Genomic DNA, 6,965 nt, shown 5'->3' with positions numbered 1-6,965 from the left:
GGCCTCAGCTACATCAGTACATTTAAACTTTTGCCTATAGTTATTAACAGAATAAAATAATAGAAATTTACAGCACGAAGGACCTTTGGGCCTTTGAAACAGCTATCGAATTAGTCCCACTTCCTGCTCTTCCCCATAGCCCAGTAAGTCTTTCGTTTTCAAGTATTTAAATCCTATGCTCTTTTGAATTTATTATTGAATCTACTTCCATCAGCCTTTTGGACAAAACATATTCCGGATGATAACAACTTGCTGTGTAAAAAGATCTCCTCGTCTCCCTTTTGATTCTTTTGCCAATTATCATAAATCTGTGCCCTTTGGTTATCGACCCTCTTGCCAGTGGAAACAGTGTCTCCTTATCTACTCAATCAAAATCTTTCATAATTTTGAATACTTCCATTAAATCGCTATTGAGGGTGACACGTATCAAGAAGGTTACATTTTAATTCAAAAGAATGGTGTTTATGTGGGCTGTGAATTTGGACATTGATAAATTACAAATAAGGGCACAGTCATATTACAAATATGGGTCCAACACTGATCAGTTTTATTGGATTGATCAAAGTTATCCCTCCACAGAGGTGAATTTATAATGAAGTCTGCACACGTGGAAGTTCATGTACACAGTAAACTCATCAACAAAACATGATTCATAGTACAGTGGAATGAAGTGACAGTTTACATCCAAAGGAAGTGAGCTATTCAAAAACACCATCCCAACAATGGATTTTGCTTGTTTGACTACCAGCTACAAGACTCAACATGGTGTTGTATTCCAAAAGCAAGGTAAGTTGGGGTTGGCTTGGATTGGCAAGCATGTGAAACCACCCAGTGAGGACAGTTTAGCTTCTTTGGTCAAATACACTTAGGAGTGAGAATGCCAATCTGACTCCTGAACTATACTCTTCAAGCTAAATAAAATGTGACAAACGCTGGAAATCTGAAATATAAAAAAACAGAAAATGCTGCAAACTCTCAACAGGTTAGGCAGCATCCATGGAGATTGAAACAAGAGTTACTGTTACAGGTCAACGACCTTCCATCTCTCTCTCTTTCTTCATGTAGCTTCCTTGGTAGTCCAAGGATTGCTAACCATGGCTCTCCACAGTTCTCTGTCTCTAGCAGTCATTCCATGATATCACAATGGGGCAAGTAGAAGAGGCAGGCCCCAAAAACTACCCCTGCCGATACAGCGACATTATTAAGCACTATGCTCTAACCATCAGAACTAACCGGCCTTACTTGACCTTTCATCAGAACCCCTGAATGATACTTCTGTTTCTGAGTCAAATGTTTTACATTTTCACAAAAATGGAACTATAATGCAGAGGCAAAAAGTTCTGGGGTGAGGTATATCAAAGCAATAGAAATGGGGACATAACCCATGGTAGGGAAAACTTCCCCCTTACTCTCCATCAACCCAATGGTTATGCTTAATTGTATAATGTCATATCTTTCTGGAAATATATTAGTCTTTGTATTTGGCCCACTGCCACTGACCAGTATGAGAGATCAGATACATTCTCCAATGTTACATAAGAAATGGGAGGAGTAGACCATTTGGCCATCAACTTAGCTCCATCATTCAATAAGATTGTGACTAATCTTCAACCTGCACTCCACTTTCCTGCTCTATCCCCATGTCCCTTGGTTCCCTTAAAATCTATCAGTCTCAGCTTTGAAAAAACTCAACAACTGAGCAACCACAACTCTCTGAATGAAGAGAATTTTCATCTTAGTCCTTAATGGCAGACCTTTTATCCTAAATCCAAGACCCCTAGTTTACAATCTCCCATCAGGAAAATACACTCGCATCATTCATCCTATCAAGCCCTCTCCCCGGCATTTCATTCATCGAGATCACCTAAACTCCAGAGAATACAGACTTGTTCTACGTAATCTCTGCTCCTAGGATAATCTTCTCATCCACGATTCAATCTAGGGCACTTTCGTAGCACTCTTTCCAAGGCAAGCATAACCTTCCCTAATAGGAATTCAGTGACATGATTTTTTTTCCCCCAGTCAGTTAATATCTAAGTATTAATGACAGCACTAACTCCAAAGCAGAGTGTTGGTCATCCAAAATGTTATAAATTGTTTAAAAAGAAAGCATTTGTAGCTTTTGTATTAGCAGTCCGTATTGATAGTAGATGGGTAAGCAACTAGCTGAAAGATAAAAAAAAAAGTTTCGGTTTACTACAAATAGGTACTCGGAAAATATTTTATTAGGAGAGGTTTCTGGCGCATAAGACTGTTCGATTGCCTAACAACATTTGGACGTACATTAGCAAATCTTAACTTTTGCAGTTGTTGCGAGAAATGTCATCTCACTTTAGATATTAAATAGTGAAACATTTATTTTTGTACCGATAATATTTGATATTTTAGAAATTACCTGCTATGTTATATACAGCCTAAACGTACCGATGCACATATCCCACTGACAAATTGCGCAACGACGTCCTCTGTAGGTTGTACTCTTAAGCATTTAAAATCCAATTACCTTGTCCAAAAATAGGATAAGAGAAAACTTCTGGTGTTATACCGTTAAAGAGCCGCTCCTCTAACGATCAGAGGAAAGCGGCAGGAAGAAAGGATGTTAACATATAAAAAAAATTGTGGCTTCTAAGATGTGGATTCTGTGTTGAAACAAATATTTAACCTTCTTCGTCACCTGACCTGGTTTAAATGGATTATCTGCTAAGAAAGACAGCGAGTCGTCAATTTAGACAATTGCAAAATCAATCCTTAAACTGGTGTAGATTTAAGGATCAGTTCTGGGCCTGTCTTCACTTCCTGTCACTCCGAGAACCACTGGCACATCGGAATGTGCTAAGTAAACACTAAAGAGGGGGGGGTGAGAGTTGGATTGCTCATGTGCTTTCATTGTTGACATGAGAATAGAGGGCATTTTCTCTCCTTTAACAAAAGGTGATGAGCAATTGCGACACAGTATCTGGCGTGGGAGGATGGCGTTATGATGAAAGGGTGGCAGGTGTTAGTGTGTGGAGGATTTTCTCCACACCCCCCTTTTGTGCAGGTGGGCTGGCCCGTGGAAATAGTTACATGGTAGCCGCGCGGCGGCTCTTCATCTTTTGCCTGAAATGGAAAGAGACGAAGGGGCGGACAAGTCTGCCTGGAACCCACTGATGCTTCCTCACTCGAATTCATTGCCGGCTTTTAATTTCCCCCATCGCAACGTGATTGACTAAAATCGTTTTGTTGTTTTATATTTTGGCTGGGCTTTTTTTTTGGGGGGTTATTTTTTAAAAAAAATAAATACCTTATTTTGAAACCAAGCGCTGATCACCGGACCTACAAAGTAAAAGTGAGGAAGAAAGGTGCTGGAAAGGAGCCCTCTGGGGTAGTTGGTGAGTCTTTTGTGTGTTTATACGTGTTTGAGAGAGAGGAGCAGGGTTGAAGAGCGAGCAGTAAACAGTACAGCAAACTTCTGTGACCTGTCATTGTTCCAGTGACTCCGCGGGCTGCAGGAGAAGGAGCTGCTAGGATAAAAGTGCAGAATGTGTCGCGATTCCCTGCTCCAAACAAGCAGCTTCTAAACAAGCTTTCATCTCCGCCCCCCTCACTCCTTCCATTCAGGTCATTTTTGGACTATAGATGAATTGCAACACCCAAAAGATAGCGTCGACAAAGTTTTTTTTTTCTTTGCAAACTTGTTTTGTTTTCCAAGGGACGAAGCGAATGTTTAAAGGCTTCACCGTTGCTGGAAACATGGATTGACGTTCCAGGTCCCCCTCCCCTAGGCGTAATTTTGTTTTCTAAACAACTGGCTCTGCAGGCATCAGTTTGTTAGTACAGTGTAGCTCGCAATTGTTTGGGAGATGGGTGTTTGGGTTGGACGAGCGTGTTTTAAATTCCTCTTTAAATGAAATCCTCCTCTTCTCTCGCTCGCTGACAGCGGTATTTCCCGTCTCCTTTTAACAGTGGCATGCTTACTTGCATTTTTGGAATGTGAGCTTCTAAACGTACGTCTTTCCAGCTTTATTGGATGTAAGCGAAACGTCTACTTCGCAATGATCCACAATAGACGCACACGTTTGTTTGAAACAGTATCGTGTACAGTAAGGTCAACACTTTCTCCTGATGTTAAGAAAAACAATACCCTGATTTTACTTAAAGATAGCTTATCCTAAACGGTGGTCATGTAATTGTATTTGTCAGATATAAGACTCAATGATATTAATACTAATGGAAAATCTATTTTAGAGATGCATAAAGCCGCTGTGCTTTAAAACTGTTAAAATATCATTAACATGTTTAAAAATACTTTATACCTGTTGGTTCTACAAGATGACATGCAGTAATCCATGGGTGAGATGAGTAATCCTGACAAAGCTTGCTGAGTGTAGTGGGCCTATGACAGAAGTACATTATTATGAAGCATTAGTTCAAGGCCTTTGCTTGTTTCCTCATTGTACATCCAGGAGTCCAAATCCGGCATTAGATCCAGTAGTGAGGTTGAGAGAACTTGTTGGTGGCCTTTGCTTAAATTATTAAAACAGTCAAAGAGACACATTTTCAGACACATGAGCCTGTGATTCAAATAATGTTTTCAAGGTGTCCATCCATTTCCAGTGCTGTTAACCAGTGCAGGGTACACTGAGCTCCTGAAATAATATTACTTTCAAACATTTGGCTTCATTTTAAGTGCTCAAAACTTGTTTGTGGTGGGGAGCTCTTCTTCCAGGTAATGAATGCCTACTTGTGAGCATCCTTTACAGTACTAGCTTACTGAACGCACTTCTTTACTTAACAACTACACATTTAAGGAAGGATTTGCAGATTGATTAATAGTCTTGACAGGCCATGTAAATGTGAAATGTCATTCTTTGGCTATTTTTATACCTGCTTTTAGGGCTGTTAACCCTCTGTGGTGGCTAGGTTTTATGGGATTCGACATGAGGGGATTCCACCAGCCATACCCACTTTGCATGCTGGATGTCAAATTAAGTGAATGGAGACTGCACTTAATTGCTGTGTGATGTAGTTTGACTGTGTGACACCTATAGTGCGGTGTGTGATGGCATTAGATGAATAGTAAAACACCAGCTTTCCAGCTAGGTTCAAATCCCAGGATAGTCTGGAATTCTTGGAAACATAATTCTCAACTGTTTATGCCTGTTAAGATGAGAATGGTGGGGGGGGGGGGGGGGGGGAGCGGGAATGCCCTATGTCTGGTCATCTAAGCACTCCAAGGTCAGTTATATCATAGGACAAATTAAAGCTTTAACAACCGTGCACGAACCTTATACTGACCTAAACCACAGCCTCCGGACTGCAGCTTCTTTTGGGCAATTGAATTTATCTATTTACTGTACCAGCTACTCTTGCTCATAGTAGATGAATAGGATGACAAATGCTAAGATTGGCACAATTTCTGTTAGACCTTTTACAAAGAGGACTTAAATTTAGTTCAAATTCATGGAATTAAAGTCAAGGTTACAAAATTGAATGAATGATTTTCCCACTGCGCCCTAAGTTTTTTTTTCTCTCCCGTCACATTTTAAAGTGGTATAATCTATTCTCCATTAGGCTGTTGGGAGTAAAACACTATGATATTGAGATATACAGCAAAGGCGGTGGGGGGGGAGAACAAAGCTTGTTCATGCTTTTGACACATCGTTTCTATCTTTTAGTTATACCATATTTTTTTTGAAAAGCGACATTGAGACCCAGCTCCCTTGATTGGCGATTGTATGACTGCGCAATTATGATTGGAGGTGAAGAGACTGAACAAGAGAATTTATTAAAATAGAATTTAAACAATTCTTCAAAATTATACTTCAGACAGGCCTAAGCAATCATCATTGTTTTAATTGATGTGATAAAATGAATGACTTGAGATCCTGACTCTGTCCTCCAGTTACCTGCTAAGCTTGCAATAAATCACTTGGAAATAAAATGTAAAACATATAAAACTGTCGTTGCATTAAAATCCTGAAACTCCCTCCTAAAAAGCACTGGGTGTACCTACACTGCATGGACTGCAGCGATCCACAGAGGCTCACCACCACCTTCTCAAGGGCAATTAGGGATGGGTAATATAAATGCTGGCCTAGCCAGCGACACCCACATCCTGTGAAAGAATTTTTTTAAAATTGAAATAATATGCTTACAGATATCAGTTATTAAAGGGAAAATATCTTCTATCAAAAAATTATAAGTTCTAGAAAGAAAGCGTTTTAGTTTTCTATCTATAATATACTTTCAAAGTATATTTGGATGTTTACATTGAGGGAGAGAGACTTCATAAATCAAATTGCATTAATTACATTTTGATCCTTCTGCTAAGTGTGATTTAATACCTGAACTCGTGTAGAGAAGGTTCTTACCCGCCATAATGCAAGCAAGATCCTTGTCCATCCATTTTATTTCCAAGTCAATTTATCTTTTAAGTCAGTGACAATGTTTTACACTATTTGAAAATGAGTGTATTCCATAGTAGTTTTTAATAGCCTGTAAGAGCCCCTTTTTACAATTATATGGAATGTCTTCTATTTAATTACCTTGGTCTGAATATTTAAAATGTGTAGCAACCCGATGCTCATTTTGTAATACAGTATTCATGTGAAAATCATGACTCAAACCTTCTGTAAATAGCTTTTATTATGAATGATGGTGCAGTAAGTAACTGCAAAATTAGACTATAGTTATATAATGGATCTCTAGATGTAATAGGATTTGCTATCCTTGTGGACTTAACTCGGTCAACCTAATTGGTTAATTCTGAGAGTATTACAAAGTTGGTGACCTTTTCAAGGTATAAATTTATAATGTTTTTATTCATATCCCATTTTTAAAAGTCTCAATTGAAAAATTCTGCAGCTAGTGGCTTCAGTAATGTTACTTGTTCGTCCTCAGTTGTGTGTATGAAAATTGAATGATTGAGCTCAAATTGTAGAGCTGGCAATCTTAATGAATAGGATCACCTAAATTGCGTATCA

General features: G+C 39.0%; 1 protein-coding gene and 1 long non-coding RNA gene across 5 annotated transcripts in view; one reads left to right on the top strand and one right to left on the bottom strand.

The window, feature by feature from the left end:
- Positions 1–524: 524 nt before the first annotated feature.
- On the bottom strand, positions 525–2,954 carry LOC144680538 (uncharacterized). The gene is made up of 2 exons (XR_013576577.1): positions 2,396–2,954; positions 525–2,166 (listed from the first exon to the last, which is right to left on the bottom strand). It is a non-coding gene; the product is annotated as an uncharacterized LOC144680538 (long non-coding RNA).
- Positions 2,955–3,053: 99 nt separating this feature from the next.
- Positions 3,054–6,965, top strand: part of LOC144680536 (hippocalcin-like protein 1) — a 69,874-nt gene continuing 65,962 nt past the window's right edge. For 3 of the 4 annotated variants that reach the window (XM_078541622.1, XM_078541620.1, XM_078541619.1), the window contains exon 1: positions 3,054–3,371. The gene's annotated coding sequence lies outside the window, so the exon portion shown is untranslated. The remainder of the gene's footprint in view (positions 3,372–6,965) is intronic. The other variant, XM_078541618.1, reaches the window with a different exon arrangement.

The sequence above is a fragment of the Cetorhinus maximus genome, chromosome 5 (genome assembly GCF_964194155.1).
Source record: "Cetorhinus maximus chromosome 5, sCetMax3.hap1.1, whole genome shotgun sequence".
NCBI lineage: Eukaryota > Metazoa > Chordata > Chondrichthyes > Lamniformes > Cetorhinidae > Cetorhinus > Cetorhinus maximus.
The sequence above is the reverse complement of the archived record's forward strand: the minus strand, read 5'-3'. Positions and strand labels throughout refer to the sequence as shown.